We start from the raw sequence: 16,517 nt of genomic DNA, 5'->3' as shown, positions 1-16,517 counted from the left end.
AGATTGGTTTGAGGCAAATCTACTTTCATTTGTTACTTTTAAGCCAATTTATGATTTAGAGTGACACAGATTTATGCAGTGACTACTATCTATTACAGTGACTATTATGACCTAGCTTTTGTCGCTTCTTGAATATGGCTGTGAAGAAAGTTTTCTTTAAAACTTTCTTCTATAGAATGACTCTCAGGAATACGATACCTGTGATCTGATGTCACAATAATGTCTGTTTCCTACAGTTTCCTCAACTTGATTATCATGAAAACAGTAACTGTGGTCAAATGAAACTTAAGTTGTATCTAAATATGTATGATCTTTTTATGTATTTCTAAGCAGCTGTGTTAAGGATGTGGATTTACTAATTTCATTTGTTTCTTCTAAATGAACAAGCGAATTCATTTAATTATTTGATTTAGAGGTACTCACATTTGCGCAGCAACTACAGTCCAGTGAAGTATAAGATCTTTTATTTGACATTTTTCGTGGTACCAACCTTCAGCCAAATTCGAATTTAGGCAGCAGTTATGCTTGTTTGAAAAAGACGTTTCATTTTCCAATTTGAATTGGAACACAAACATTGTATATTTTAACATTCCTTTTTCAACAACTATTTTATTAGATTAATTTTCCACTGAAAACGCTAGTTAAATTGATACAAAATAAAAAATGCACACAGTTTTGTTATAAAATACATATTTTGGGTAAAAAAAATGTATGGCACTGGTGTATATAATCGTAAGCATGGATGGTCCAGGTAGGAAGTAAATTAGTTCCTACACAAAGATGCGTTGTTCTCTGAATATACCAGCCAAGCAGATTCTGCAAGAATTCAAAAATGTTTAAGTTGAATTTACCTATCCAAAGCCACTGTTTATATGTGGGTATACGAGAATTTAATAAAGGAGAGTCCAAGATCTACCTCATGCAGGGCACCCTATAATGGCAGCATCCTCATAAAATTGCTGCATTAGCAACAAAATACATCGTATTTTAAAACTCATATATACATACATACGTACGCCTTCTTTTGCATAACTATTTTTACATATTGATACAATAATGTTTGTAGAAATAATTTATTTTTCAAAAAAGCAATGTCAGGGAAAATATTCGGATCTTAAGAATCTTATATGTTAGCTTTGCATGCAGTAATGATGTCATTTAGTTAGCACTTACATTTTAGTTTTTCCAAAAAAATCGATATTATTAAACGGTTTCAGATATCAAGTCTGCTTTTTAAAATCTTTCCTCTAAATGATTATTAAAGTTTAAAAGTTGTAAGATTATGCTTTCACTTGCCCTTTTAAGGGGACGCATACTTTGAAATTAGAAAAAAGTGGGTGGGGTATGATAAAATTTACCTGCAAAAAAGTTCAAGGTTTTGGTACATGAAATGGATACTGTTTCAACTGTTATAAGTACACAAAGGATTGCTCACTAAAATAAAAATGAGAAAACTGAAACAAGAAAGTTATTGTTGAATTACATAAGACTTCTTGTGTACATTCAAAGTCAACAATTAAGAATTTTTGGTGAGAAAATAATAGTGCTTCACCTTCTCCAAACATTTATCAATGTCCTACAGATTCTAATTTAAAGAAAGAATGTGAAATATGGTCACTGTCTTGCTTTTTATTTCGCATATGTAAGCTAAAACACATTATTTAGTTTGTTTACAAAGTAGTGCATAAGAAAAGATACGGTGGTCAAGGAATGCCACATTCCAAAACTAAAAGAGTATATTCCCCTTAATACATTAAACATTTATCGTTACAGAAGTCTAGTGGCTTACAATAAGGGCCTAGAAATGTTGCCATTATTAATTTTTAACTTGGTATTCATGAACTACAATGCACTTAAATATCAAAACACATTCAACAAACTTTTGAAAATGTATTGTCTTAAAACTCCCTAAAATAAGGTATGAAATTTGGTTGAGAGGTCCAATCAATGTGTATATGTGCAAAAGTAACATTCTAATCTTGTTCACAAAAGTTACTAATACACAGCAGGCATGTCAATGATCAAAACTGGACGAATATACAGTTATCCTCACTTTAATGTCATTTATAATTTGTCCTTGAATTCTCCACCATACTTTTCATAATTCTGTTTGCACGAGTTGCACGAGTTGCACGAGAATGCTGTCATTCACGTAAAAAAATGGGGTCAAATAAGTTGTAAATGCAATATCATCTAAACGTAATTAATGGATTATGCAGTTCAAGATAAACTTTATCTCATAACGTAACGAACATGTATAATGTTGTAACAACAACTTTACTTACACTGATTTAAGTAGCAGTCGGTTTATAAGTGACTTTATTGATTCATTTTATGTTTTGTTATTGTTGTCAAAAAGTATAATGGAAGTGCCTCACAACTGAAGCGGAAACCAGTTTGATGCGCAAAGTAGTCCAATGTAAGTAATATTTTTTGACAAATGTCCACAGAAATTAATAATTTTCTAGTATTAAAGACGAATATCTGAATAGGATTAATTATTTGATAAGAAATTATAATCATCGACATGTTTTTTTAAAAATCGTACACGTGCTGACACCTAAGTTGTCTCCCGTTGTTTATTAGAGTTACCTTTCGTCCGGCGCAGTAATACATTTGCAGTGAATCGCCGAGAAGTCGTGGGAAAATTAAAAACCATGTAAATAAACTAAAATTAACCACCTTTTCAAGATGAATTTCAAGTGATCGCCATTATGCATTTAACCCGCCTGACCTGTGTAGCATCTTAGATATCTGTTCTAAGGTATTCATTGTGTAGAATGTCATGTTATGCCCTTGCAATGCTAATCCCACTCTGATTTTTTTTGTTTACATTTTTATCAATGAGAAATATGGCGTCCATCCCGAGCTGAAATGACATGGCGTTAAATTTTTACATGTTTAAGTAAACCTGGTGTGTTAGAAAGAAAATCTCATCCCTTCAACATTATTTGGAACACTGTTATTGTAAAAACCTGTTATTTCCTTATACAAAAGCTTAATATTTTGTGTTGAATGTACTTTCACAAAGACCTCTGTTTCCTATTACATTCATAGTACCACATCCTTACCCACAAAATACTGAATATTACAGGTGTCCATCAGTATTATATCAGTTTAGGAATATGTTTTTTATTTTCCCACCATCGATTTCTTGAATATGCACCCCTTCCACATTTCTGTATGAACTGTGAATGTAGCAATATGCGTCCCCTTAAGTTAGAGCAGTCAGTAGTAGCTCTAGATATGTCTAATTTTGGACAAAATTTAACGTCATTTTTTATTGCGTCAAGTACAAAAACTGGAGACAATGATCGTTTATGCCTCTACGATGGTTAAACATGATAAAGCTCGTTGTTTACAAACTCCGTAAGATCTTGGGTCATGGTAATTTTCCATCTGTATTTATTAAAAGAGGTTATGGCACAACTGTTTTCAGACACACCGCATGTTTAATGTTCAACCTTTTACAGTTTGACACTACGCCTTTCTCTTTAATTGTATCTGATGGAACAGGCGGATGACTGTAAAATAGGCAGTTTTAAAATCCAACCGGGACTGAGCTGTTGTGATATCTGTCTTCGGGCCCTTAAGGATATTTCCCTAGATGCCGTGTCCTCTGCAGTATGTGCATGGTTTGCTCTTTATATTAATTTGCAAGACCACTTTTGTATTTTACGCGTCATGAATTCTGTTGTCATTGCGAGTGTTAGGGCTTTGCCTGGAATGGAAAACTTTTATTCACACCTCCTGTGATTGTGGAACATGAGGTTAGGTGCGCACAATAATCCAGTTTTAGCTCCCCAGGGGTGGTTTTGCCGCTGACCATTTTAAGACGATGCACCACTGTGTTCCTTTAGTTTTTTCGTTTTGGCCTCGTGTGTTTGCGTTGTCTGTGTGTCTGTGCGTGTGCGTGCGTGTTTATATGTATGTATGCTAATCTTGTGCACGTCCGAGTGCTGTGGGTTACGCTTTTGGGAGGTTGCATGTGGTTTTACCTGCCGTGTATTCATCCTTGTTATCTTAGTTTCTGTACACGACCATTTATTGTTTTGCCAATATTACTGAACGTACTTCCTTGCCATTTCGTGCCGTACAAATTGAATATGGTTTTACCACTTCAACCGGTTTTTTGTCAACAAAAATACACTAACATGTCCATAATTTATAATACAAACTAGCTATAAATGAATAACGTCGTTTTCGTACCTTATAGAATAACATCATTTCATACTTGCATGACATTTCACCATTTTCTAGTAAACAATCAAAATCTTCACTTCTGTATTCTGAAAAATACTGTTGAAAGACGGCGCTAAACGGTTAACCCTAAACAAACAAACACACAGAAATCTAGGTCACACTCTGAGGTCAAAGATACATGGTTTTAACAGGGTCTGTTTCATGTAAACTCTATCATCAGTCAAGGGAATTTAATATTAGTATAAATTATCTTATTTATTATTTAATATTACTTGGCACAAATGTTCCCCAAAATGAGTTGATATGACACCAAGTTCCTTGGCTTAAAGGTCACTCTTGGAAGCCAAAAGCTAACATAGTATTAACAGGATCTGATTTGTTTCCTCTCCATTACTGTGTCATCCATCTAGGGATTGTATAATTACGGTACAATTGTATCCCGTGATAAGATGACGTGCGATGCGCAAAACCAAATCCCCTAGCTCAAAGGCCACACTTAGAGGTCAAACATTTAGGAAGTCTTTCTCACATTGACATTCAGATAAACCTTCACAATAACAACGACAATCCAGTCCCCAAGCTAAAAGGTCAAGATCGCAGTTGGAGGTCAAAGGTTAACAGCATCTGTTTTGTATCAGCTGCATAATTCTTCCTTTTATTTGTACTTGGCAAAATGTTGATGTGTATTACACAACTGTCAGGTTCTAGTTCAACGGTCAAGTTCACACTAGTAGGCATTATCTTCCTTCCATCAAGTGAATTTATTTCTTTTGCACAAATGCGCCTCATAATGAGACGAGAGACCAAAGCCCTCTAGTTCAAAGGTCGAGGTCACACGTAGAAATCAAAGATTTTCGGACATTTTTCTTATCCAATCTGTAAGTGTTTCAAGCATGCATGCGTGATTATTCAATTAACTTGTCATAGGTATTCATCAAAACAAGCAGGCCAAAATAAAATTGAGTTTTCTTCGAAATTATATGATGCACTATTTCATTACATTTTTAGCTCATCGGAAAGATGTCGAATGTTCTAAGTATATTCTGAAGTTTTAAAACATTAGTGTTTAATCAAATTTTACATTATAGAAATTTTTTTGATCCGAACATGCAGAACTACCTTAAATGAAGGTAGAAGTTGCAAGAGCTTAAAGTCTTTTGTTTTCTTCGTATTAACTTTATGGACCAGAGTCACTCAATTTTGCTATTTATGTTTATTTGCTTTGAGACTCCACAAAATCGTAAACACTTAAACTAGATTTTAATGATCTGAGTTAATGTATGTCCACCAAACTCGACCTAATGGTCAATGTACTCCTCAGATGAGCGGCTTAAAGGCGGTCAGTCACATTTAAGCAACATTTTATGACATTTTTCAGTTTTCATGTATTCTTTACTTAAGGAACAAAGAGACCCATTGCAAAGAGTTAAAGTTCTACTGGAAATGTATTATAAGATTATTTCACTAGTTGTAGGTGCAGATGGGAATATCTGGCTCGAGGGTAACTGTTTAGGCGGTAACGAGGCTCCTGCCGAGTTACCGCGTAAACAGTTTCCCGAGAGCCAGATATTCCTATCTGCACTTACAGCCAGTGATCGAATCTTTTTCTTGCATACCATATTCAAGAAATTCTTGTAAAAATAAAATCAATCGAACGTCCTTCTTTTTAGTATTATTTCTTATATAGTAGCGCATTTAAACAAAGCGCGGGAAACCAACGTCCGTAAACAGGAAAGACGTCATAACGTTTCAAAGACAAATGACAAAGCTTAGTTCCGGTTTTGTTTTATCAGTTGCAGAGTAACGTTACCGCGTAAACAGTTTGCCGAGAGCCAGATATTCCTATCTGCACTTACAGCCAGTGATCGAATCTTTTTCTTGCATACCATATTCAAGAAATTCTTGTAAAAATAAAATCAATCGAACGTCCTTCTTTTTAGTATTATTTCTTATAAAGTAGCGCATTTAAACAAAGCGCGGGAAACCAACGTCCGTAAACAGGAAAGACGTCATAACGTTTCAAAGACAAATGACAAAGCTTAGTTCCGGTTTTGTTTTATCAGTTGCAGAGTAACGTTATGATTTTTTGATAAAATAACGTTTTTTGAATCGAGAAATATACTATCAGGAACAAAGAGGAACTGTCAAGGTTCCGTTTTATGAAATAAAATATAAATTACTACACAAATCTTCTACATATATGTAGTTCGTAATACGTCATTTACAGCACGAGAGTCATCTTACACCCCGGGTGTAAGATGGATTTTTCCAGCACCGGTAAAAATACCGGAAATCCCCGTCTGGTATGCAAGAAATTTTAATACTTTTCATGAAATTTTGTAATTACCTCCCTTTAATATAAAAGAATGTAAAAAGTGGACTATTTCTTTAGATTTCGATATAATTTCTAGTTTTACATTTGCATTTGATAAATATTGGGATAATAACTACCTGAAACAAAAGGCAAGTTTTAAAACAGCGTATAGCTTCAGAATTCATCTATTTTCAATTTAACTTGGTTGCGCAACCGAGATAGGCAAAGGGAGGTAATAGTAATTTTATAAATTTACATTTCTAATTAATTTTTGCAAAATATGTACTCGTCAATGCAAATCTTTGACAACTTTAATATAATTGTGCTTTATTCATATCTTGCCTTAGGCAAAATGTGTTTATTAAATTAACACATATGCTAAAATATCTTGATTGGGCACCCAGGATAGGAAAATCAAATTTTATAAATATTTCCAGTGAAAATCTAACAGTTAGTAAGAACTCAGTGAACACAAATAAATGTAAATGATTAGTTTTTAAAGTTTTGAATAAATCCATTAGTTGACCAAATTCTGATTAACCACATGTAAGTCTATTTTTGCCATGTGTTCTGTATTTCTCACCAATTCAAAAGTGAAATGCTTCAGAAATATTTTTCATCAATAGACGTTTAAAATTATTTTGATCTTTTAACTGCTGGTAGCTAGTATGTCTGTATGACCCCCAATCGACATTCCCTCCCCGAGGTGGATGTCTTAACCACAAGACAACGGTGTACGGTATAACTACGGCCTAAATGATAATGAAAAAAGAATATAACTGCTGACAGTAACTACATGTGACTGATCATACAGATGTTACAAACTGCTGGCGATTCCAAAAGAGAACGGATTAAAATGCTTTAAAGATCACAAGAAAAGTGCAGGCGGTAATTATAGAACAACTGATAAAACTGATATCAAAACATAATTCAGCTACTGAAAATAATAAGAAGAGCACGCTATAAGTGATGTCAAGACGAGAATTTATGTGCTGACCACAACTATAGTAGGAAACTGATTTAAACCTGCTGGTAGTAACAATCTAGTACAAGTAGTAATGAGCTACTGCTACTACTGCTTTGGCTGTTCTGCCAACTTTCTTCCGATCAATTGATGTTTTTAACATACTAGTACTGTATGGAAAAGAAAACGTTACGAATTGAAAAAGAACTCACTCGTTAGATAAATACATCTACTTATTAATGATATGTTAAAGAGCATATAAAAACTTGTATTTAACTTAATCCGCAAAATTGTCCACATCTTTCCATGTGGTTTATTTTGGAAGTTTTCAATATGCAACCTCTTTGCCTAAATTCTGGTAGAGTTAAATGTACTGTTTAGCTGTAAAGGAATAATGTAGCATTTTGCATTGATTACACTTGCATTTTTAAATATATTAGAATCTGTTTTTGGCTGTTGCCATATGGAAAATATATCTAATATATCCACTCTTGGTTTTAAGAGACTATTTCTAAAATATTTAATATGAGTGGATTGAAGGAATTCGATTCTGCCAATTATATGTTAAGAAATGTCCAAACATCATTATAAAAACTACAGAAAATGTAGCACTTTTCTAACGTTTGATATAAAGAAATATTGTAGATAGTTATAAGCAGGCATGACTGTTAACACTGCATCTTGTTACTAATCACACAATGATCAACAAACATCTGCAACAGAATATTAATATAAACGCTTGTAAATTCTTTATGATACATTCTGTCTAGTATTTAATTCGGTCTCCATGGTGCAATTGTTTGTGCATATTTGATTTGCTACACCAGCTACACTATTTAGACTTCTAGACCGTGCATTTTAAAATGTCTTTCCCTGAGAATTGGGAAAGAAATAAAGTTCACATCCATTTTCATAACTCGACAATCTGTACTAGTCACAATGAAAGGGCAATTCCATTTTGATCCATCAATTTTCAAAACTTTTCCATCGCTATCAGTGTGGCAGAAATTCCTTACAGTATCTAACATATTTTTGAAATGTTCGACTTCCTCTTTGAAGTCCTTCCCTTCTAACATTATTTTTGATTCAAATAAGACCAAAAATCTTTCGTAGATGGCGTAATCTAGAAAGCACATGGATTTAAATTTTGCCAGATCGTCTTGATTCAATCGAATTTGATCGTGTTTGTGGCTATTCGCGGCAATAAATAAGACGTCAAACATATCCCAGTTTAAAACCCTTTTCATCAAAATCAAGGATTCTTCAAATTTTTCCATGATAAGTATAAGCCTAAAGTCTGTGGCAAGTTGAGAAATATAGTTGGATACAGACTTTGTCATATTTTCTGTAATCCCTTCAGGGAAGCCAAAATCCTTTGCCATTGAGTTCTATGTATTGGAAAATTCACTTTTCTCGTATGCAGATTGGTTACGAATGAGATTCAGTATGAAATTTTGCTTTGGCACCTCTAAGAGGTATGGCTTCCCTTGATCTCTGTAATAGTATGCAGCACTAACCATTCTGTCCAAGGGCTCCCGAACTATTCCGATTTTTACCGAATTTGCCGGAAGCACTCGACCCATCTTTGTTGAATTATAAACTGAATGGCTGGCTAAAATATCATAGTGGGCACCCTTTCTTACCGGTAAAATATCGTCAGAATCACCTCCAGCGAGCACATAGACGCCAGTCTTTGGAAGAACAAATGTAAGGTTGTGACGTAAACCAAATCTGAAGAATATATTTTCCATTGTTGTTGAACCAGCTTTGTGTACTTTTAAAAACATAATGTGATTAACCTTTTGCGTGTTATTTACCCAGCTTTTTGCACCATACTTCTTTTCTTCAATACACGCGTGATGGTTAGTCTGTCTGTTTCTGTTTTGTGTTTCCCGGAATGTTTCATGTCTGTCATTATCAGGAGACTGGTTCTTTCTTTGACTGATTTTTGGTTCAATATTTAAAGACTCAATGCAGACTTGGAGCGCCGGTATAAATTACAGACTCCGGTACATACCGGATTAACTAAATTTGAACGAAAATATCTTAAATTTGTATATTTTGTAACCATGGTGATACTAACCCTAACCTTTAGTCAGTATTTTATGCAAATTGTACATTAAATGCATGCGGACATGCAAAAATAAGCATATTTTAGCCGTGCGCTACAATTGACAATCACTTTCGGGCATGCGCAGAAGACCGCTCCAAGTCTGCAATGAGTTATATCGATATTTAAAAGGTTGCCAGACTGGCTAGACAGGTTTTCTGTTCGTAAGTCAGTGACGTGAGCTATCATAAAATTTCTTGACGCCACCACCAAAATCACCAATGCCGTAGCAGTAATTTTCAAATAAACAAAATAAATACTATTTTAAACGGTTTCATTGGTGAAATGATGCATATTTACCCTTGTAATTTATAATCAATGTCCTAGAATGGCTAATATATTTTAAAAGTTCACATATTGGCATTATTATTCAAATGTTACATGATTATATACTATAAATTCACTCATGGATTTGTAACCTTTGGATTATAAATTGTCTGTTTGTCTCTCTGTTTGCGTGTGTCTCTCTCTCCCCCCTGTTCTCTTTGTCTGTCTGTCTATCTGGGGAAGATTTAATAGCTTTCTACGGTTACAACTTTAAATGAAATAATAAAAACATAAATGGGATTTCAATATAAAACGTAAAACATTAACATGTTGAAACACAAATTCCTTATGTCTATAATTTCTATGTCTGTTTATTAATCAAATATACCAATGTAGAACCTAAAATAAGATACAATTTACACTCACCGTTTATATGACATGATCCAATCACTTCATTTGTATCAAAAGTGAAACCGTTATTCAATATTAAAGTTCTATATGAATCTACTTTAAATATAACGAAACTACAATTGTATTTTGACGTACTTCGTTTCAGTTCGTCGATTCTTAAAGCAGGAAGTATATATTTATAAACTGATTTAAAATAACCACTTTCGTAAGGTAGATGTGCATGATAGTTTAACCGGAAGTCAGGATCCTGCATACGGAAACGTACGACCTAAAAAATGAAAATGTCAGCTGATTTCCTGTAATGAACATTGGAAATACAAGTATATGATAAACAGAAATAGTGTTATAAAGTCACATTGAAATTAAAGTACTTTATAAAAACGGTAACACGATCCTATACGTTCTGATGGGAAATGTGTAGATATACAACTGTAGAATATATATATTTTATCGATTTCATAGCTTTATTCCCTTAAGCCATATTTTGAACATCAGACACATTCTATTAAATACAGATGTTTATTGAGTCCATACTGAAACATAACATATGGATTTTACCAGTTATGTACGTACAATTTATAATTACAAGCATATCTGTGCTGAAGCACACACTGGCCACAGTATTATCAGAGCAAGGGCTTCCAAGGGTTGTTTGAGTGGTGAATTTTACGCAGAACAAGTGGTGAAAAATGGAAGAAATCACAAATTTCCGGTCTTGTATGTATGATTTAAAGGAATTTATGCCAGTTATACTGAATTGAATGAAAATGATTGGTGCACCTGGAACACAAATAGCATGTGTTCATTTAGCTGAGATTCGTGCCGTTTATTCTGTACAGTCTGGTCGGTGAAGCAGATTTGTGTTAATTTTTGAGAGTATCGCATACTTATACCATACTTATCTGGATAAAGTAATTATTGAAACAATTCATACTTAAAGGGCTACTTCTTAAGACAAATCGTGCGTATTTTCATAGAATTTGTCGGTTTTGTTTCTGACAAGTCGGCCGAAAACCTAACGCAACACAGTTTCGAGTGGGTCGCTACTCAGCGCAATCGAGTGAATACCGATCTGAACATGAATGAATAATTCTAATTTGCTGCCAAGTGAAGTTTTATCCGAAGTTCAGTTGCAAGTTGGATACCCATTCTCACGAAGCAAACGTTAGGCGTAAGTTAAATCTATACATGTCATAACGCCGCTTCACAGAACTACATGCCCACGGACAACATGTCGAGCCCGCCAGTTGTCAAAAGGACTAACAACACCATGTTTTAACCTTTGACCTTTAAGTATGACATTGACCTTTGAGGCAGCGGTCTGGAGTTTGCACATGGCACTCTGTCTCATTGAGGCAAACATTTACGCCGAACAAAAAAAGATTGCTTTATGTACGGCAAAGTTACAGACCAGACAAGCTCTAAAATGAAATTTGACCCCAAAGTGTGACCTTGACCTTTGAGATAGGGACCCGAGGTTTGCTCACAACACTCCGTCTCATAGAGGTGAACATTTACGCCAAAGAAAAAAGAACTTTATACTTATCAAATTTATGGCCTGGACAAGCTCTAAAATGACCTTTGACCCCTAACTGTGACCTTTACCTTTGAGACAGGAACCCGGGGTTTGCACTTGACACTTTGTCTCATTGAGTAAAACATTTATGCCAAATATAAACAAGATTCCTCAATGCATGTCAAAGTTATGGGCCGGACACGATTTGACATGACCTTTGACCTCCAAGTGTGACCTTGACCTTTGAGATAGGAACCTGATGTTTGCGCCTCACACTTTGTCTCACTGAGGTTAATATACATGCCAAATATAAACAAGATTGCTCCATGCATGTCAAAGTTATAGTCCGGACAAACAAATCCAGACGCACACACACCGAACAGCCATTTGGACAACTATGTCTTCGCATCCGCAAGAGGGCTCGACAAAAACAGATAACAATTTCCTCGACGATTTGATTCAGTAACATTCCATTCCAGATGCAGTATTCATTGACTTAAATGCAGAAAGCTAAATTCCTTGGCAAAAGGCTTTGGTTGACTCATCTTCCGTTTCTTCTAGCGATTTCGTTGTAAAAACCTCTTTTGTTAATTGCAAATACTGTAAGCATACGGTCATACTAAACACTGTGTATACATGCAAAGACAAACAAAGACATGCAAAGACGCATACGCGACACATTAGTGACGGTCTCACGTATCTAATAAAAGCTCGTTTATAATACAAATCATTGCATAAATATCTTTAGTAACTGTTCTCAAAACAGGATGGCGTCATCTGAAGTGAAGAAAGAAGTCCGGCAAAATTTTATTTAGTCATTGACCTAATAAAGCAAAATTTATTATACCCGTAGATTTTGTCCTTTATTTCACATAACTGTAGGATAAATATAAAAATTATTAGGCTACAGAATCTGTTCTTTATCTTATGTTCAATTTGTAAACCAGCTATTATCACAAGGAATGTGCTAGGTAACACGGGGAATGGTTGGATGACGAATAAAATACCGGTTTTTCAGTTTTTAATAATTTTGAATGAAGCACCTGAAATGATTTGACATAATACCTTTTTATCATGTTGGCGGTTGCATAATCCAACTTTATTTGTGCAGAAACGTTTCTCATGATATTAAACTGCCGAAGTTCAAATATCAGCATGAATTATTACATGAATCCATCAAAATAAAGTTGCAGTCTTTAACTTTAATTTAATAACTTTTCTGAATATTATAAAACATTATTTGACGACATTTTGTCTTACATTTTAAGAATTGTAAGGTGTCATATTTGGATGACGATTATGTTACAATTTTGTTTTAAGTCGATGTAAGTTTTTGTGTGTCGGATAAAAGACGACTTTTTGCTTTCAATATGTCTTGGCTCTAGGTCACATAGAAGAAAGTATTTGTGAAATACGAAAATCATATTCCTAATCTTCAAGTACCATTTTATCATATGAATATCTGGTGAACAGCTGTGGAAAATTTCAACGATCCATTTGTTTATGCGATTTTACTTAACTTGTGGCAAAATTAAGTTATGGGCTTCGCTCATAACTGCAAGAAGTAATCCTTTTAAAGTATGACCAACAGAGTATAAGATTCTTTCACTGGTTGTAGGTGCAGATGGGAATGTCCGGCTCAAGTGTAATTGTTTACGGCGGTAACAGTTACCCGAGAGCCGGATAATCCCATCTGCACTTACAGCCAGTGACAGAATCTTTTTCTTGCATATGTGTACCATATTCAAGAAATAATAGCAAAAATAAAATCAAACGAACGACTTTCTTTTTTAGAACTTTTTCCTTATAGCAGCGTATTTAAATAAAGCGCGGGAAATCAACGTCCGTAAACAGGACAGACGTCATGACGTTTCAAAGACAAATATATTTTTGTAACAATGTTTAGTACCGGTTTTGTTTCATCACTTGCAGCTTACTTTATGTATTTTTTTTTTTATAAAATAACGTTTTTTTTTAATCAAGAAATATTCCATAGGGAACAAAGAGGAATTATCAAGATATTTGATTTTCTTTCATTTTATGAAAAGAAGCATAAATTACTACATAAATTTTCTACATATATGTAGTTCGTAATACGTCATTTACATCACGAGTGGGTGAAAGATGGATTTTTCCAACACCGGTGAAATCACCAGAAATTCCCGTCTGGCATGCAATAAAAATTGTTCTCCGTGTTTTGTAGAAACTGCATACCAAAGACAATTTCGCCAGATTACTTTTTCTTTTTTAGAATGATAAAAGCCAACTGTCTTTATCAGCGTCCTGACAGAAGCCGGAGGGAGTGGCCCTAATAGGGACCGTTTGTGTAAAAAGGACCTTCTTGGTGACGTCCAGACGGCATGGAGAGAAGTCCCCTAGCCATTGAGGCTTCAGAATTATTGGACTTTGTGGCTTATACTCTAAGGAAATTGCAACGAGGTACATTATTTTCATTTTAGGTTAAAAAAAATCTCTTTAATAGCATGCCCGTTAACATGTCAACGGTCCGTATTCTTACATAGCTAATTCCTATAATATACTACATTGTGCCTTAACCGGCGGATGGACCGTATTTAAATTCGAATAATCTCACACACAGATAGATAATTTTGAATCCAAAAATTGATGTAGACACATGGAGGATTCAACAAATAATTTATTCCATCACCTTGATCTGAAGCTATTGAAGCAACTGTCAGGAAAGAGGGAGTCAGAAAAAAAAAAAAAAAAAAAAAAAAAAAAAAAAAAAAAAAAGATGCAGTATTGTAGTATTGTTGAACTATAGTGAAAGCGCATAGGGATTATACCGGATGTAGAATGCTACGGAAGATAGCATATATAAGCTGAAAATCGGGATGCTATTTGATACGTCTAAGTGTTTTTCGATACATAAAATTTTGAATTATCAAAATTCTATGACAGCAATGAAATTTCTGTATGACATTGCGATATTATTGTCTATACGTATGGCAAGTCTTAGAAATGTAATTTGAGTAACGTGTTGCGTTAGAAGATACGTGAATTGTATAAACTGTCGATTTTCTAAGAAATTCAAGTGCACGTGTAACAATCGTAAAAATACTAGACTCATTCCTGCATACGACCATGACTCGTATAAAATATTAACTGCACACATCTGAAGTTACGCAAGGCAAGTTACCTTTAGTACGCAAAACATGCAGATTTACATGCTCTGTCCTTAACATCAGTATGGTATAACGGACAAAATGTACATGGATGAGAGAAACAGAAAGTATCACGTGACTGAGAGACTTTCAGAGAGGCCTTTTCTTAGCAATGATTCATAGTAGTTTCTAGAAACTTTGCCCTTATTATTTTAACGTTGATTATCATTGTATTGTTTTTCAGTATGAATGTACTTAATACGCAGAAATAGTAAATTTAAAAAAAGAAAACTAATTTCATTGCAATAGAGATTTAAAACAATCAAAACAATACATATACTAGTACTTAAAACGGTGCTTCGAAGTGCTGATGCATTGTTCACCTGTGCTGTTAGCGTCTTGTGCACTCAGTTCTTTGTTTAAATTCTCACATTTTACCCACTTCTTGGACGCGAACGCCGTCTAAAAACGAATTCGTGACCTGGACTGACCCATGCCACGTGACTGAAGTTTGCAAATCAGACTACTTGATAACACATTATAGATAATTTATCAAAATGAAAGATTTATGCAACACTCTGCCTGATTGGACGAGGGTGACTTTTTCCCACTCTGCTGATTGTGCAACGCTGAGTGAAATGACAGACGAAGCGTTTGTCCTTATAATGACGCTGTTTATAGTTTTAAAGCTAAGTTTTGCTCAGTATATTTAGAAGAATATTGATATATCTAAAAATGATAAGTAAGCTTAATAAATATGATAAACAAGAAATATCTTTAAAAATGATGGTCGGCGAATTGTAATAAGGAAAGAAGTTTATGATTTTTTCATCTAACATTCATCTTTCATCTAACATTTTTCAAATTGCAAAACTAAACACCGCACTTTAACAATTTAAATGGTTCTCTTTTAATTTTTAACAAAGGTTTCGTAGGGTTGCAATTTTGTTTCGTTTATCCTTAGACGAATTATTACAGCAGTAGTTTGATGAAGATTCATGAAGCGGTTCATGGGAAGAGGTCATTAAACGTGTTTATATTTTTAGCTAAATTGGTCCCTATCCCCATTTGTAACAAAATAGCAGGAGACCTTACGATATTGTTACACATCGAGTTTGATAAAAATCTATTACATTTTAGTGGTTAATGCGAAGAAAGCCATACCTACTTTTAGCTATAGTGGTCCCAAATAGGACCCAAGTTCCTATATAAATAAATTTGGAAGAGGACCTTATAATGATGCTCCAGACCAAGTATGACAAAGATCCACCAAGCTGTTCATGAGACGCTGTATAAAGGCATTTCTAGTTTTAGCTCTAGCAGCCCCTAAAAGGGGTCAAATGTCCCAGCTGAACAAAGTTGGCTGCGGGCCTAAAAAAGATGCTACAAATCAAGTTTGATTAGAAAACATGAGATTTTTTTTTTATTTTTATTTTTACTTATTTCTAAAATAGGCCAACTGATTCCGCTTTAACAAATGCATATTCGCTATTCATGAGTCTTTGGACAATGACGTCACACCTATAAAAAGTGAAGGTCAAGCAAAACATACAATTGTAATTATTTCAATAATTCTGTTTCATAAGCAAAGTTTGACCGTAGTCATA

General features: G+C 34.3%; 1 long non-coding RNA gene across 1 annotated transcript; it reads right to left on the bottom strand.

Annotated features, from left to right (window-relative positions):
• Positions 1-7,696: 7,696 nt before the first annotated feature.
• LOC123532030 (uncharacterized) lies at positions 7,697-10,907 on the bottom strand. Its single transcript, XR_008366310.1, has 2 exons — positions 10,285-10,907; positions 7,697-10,126 (listed from the first exon to the last, which is right to left on the bottom strand). It is a non-coding gene; the product is annotated as an uncharacterized LOC123532030 (long non-coding RNA).
• Between the last annotated feature and the right edge of the window lie 5,610 nt (positions 10,908-16,517).

Source organism: Mercenaria mercenaria, chromosome 11, assembly GCF_021730395.1.
Source record: "Mercenaria mercenaria strain notata chromosome 11, MADL_Memer_1, whole genome shotgun sequence".
Lineage (NCBI taxonomy): Eukaryota > Metazoa > Mollusca > Bivalvia > Venerida > Veneridae > Mercenaria > Mercenaria mercenaria.
This window is presented reverse-complemented; position numbering and strand designations above follow the sequence as displayed.